Genomic DNA, 1,211 nt, shown 5'->3' with positions numbered 1-1,211 from the left:
TCTACACAGGACAGAATTAAGGCTTAAGGGAATTAAGTACTTAGTTCCCTAACTTCTGAGTTTCATCCCCTATCTTATACTGCAATTTGATTTTGGAGGCAACAACTATGGCTGTAAGGATTCCAAGAGAATTACAACTAGGAGGCATCTAGAGATTCCCAAAGTCAACCTCACCAGAGCGCTGGGGCCGCGCATAGTTATAGACGGTCAGTTTTGACCAGAATGCAGGTTCCTGACTTCTGACCACTGTTCTCTACACAGATTCAGGGTGCCACCCTTACAATATACAAGCACTGTGGACCAAAAGGGTGGCAGGCATTGTCTCATTTAATCCTCATGACTACCCTAGGAGATGGGGTTTATCCTTATATTAAACATGACAACCGCTCACTTCCTCCTCTTTTCTCTTCTCCGCCATCCTATGTGCGGTTGAGTTCTCTCCTCACCATGTCTTCTCACAAGACTTTCAGAATCAAGCGATTCCTGGCCAAGAAATGAAAGCAGAATCGTCCCATTCCTCAATGGATTCGAATGAAAACTGGCAATAAAATCAGGTACAACTCCAAGAGAAGACATTGGAGAAGAACCAAGCTGGGTCTATAAGAAGCAAGCTGGGTCTATAAGAAGTGGTCTTAACATGTGTGGCACACATGTTAAGACCACTTTTTTACGCAGCCAAATCACAATGAGAACATCACTACTGTAATGCTTGGCTCCTGATGTTATTTCCTCACTATCAGTCTGAGACCCAGTAATAAATATGAAACATTGGAAAAAAAAATGACAAAACTGTGGTTTCAAAAGTTATTATCTTGCCCAAGGTCTTGGACGCTGAATGGACAGAGTCAGCATTTGAAAGTAAAACTCTATTAGAAAACCTGTGTTTTCAACTCATAATCTGCCCCCAGGGCAAGTGGTACTCATCCCAAGGAATGGGTTCACAGAGTTGGGTTTTCTATTGACTGGAGCCACGGCAGCATTCCCACATTCCTGAGTGAGGCCTGGACTGCTCACTTGTGTGCAAAGAGCTCTCATTCTGCTTCTCTCCAGCTTGTGTCTCCAGGGGACTGCTAAGTGTTCTGCTCCTCTGAAGCCCATGCCAAGAGCATCTAACTACTAGGGACTACTCCCTGCTGTCCTCTGTGGGAAACAAAGCACTTTTCTTGGAAGCAGGGGAGGGGAGAGCCAGCAGGAAGTGGGATGCAGGGAGA

The 1,211-nt window shown here is 45.1% G+C and overlaps 1 pseudogene; it reads left to right on the top strand.

Annotated features, from left to right (window-relative positions):
- The first annotated feature begins 447 nt into the window (after positions 1-447).
- LOC129631471 (60S ribosomal protein L39-like) lies at positions 448-789 on the top strand (annotated as a pseudogene).
- Positions 790-1,211: the final 422 nt, after the last annotated feature.

This window comes from Bubalus kerabau, chromosome 17 (genome assembly GCF_029407905.1).
Source record: "Bubalus kerabau isolate K-KA32 ecotype Philippines breed swamp buffalo chromosome 17, PCC_UOA_SB_1v2, whole genome shotgun sequence".
NCBI lineage: Eukaryota > Metazoa > Chordata > Mammalia > Artiodactyla > Bovidae > Bubalus > Bubalus kerabau.
This window is presented reverse-complemented; position numbering and strand designations above follow the sequence as displayed.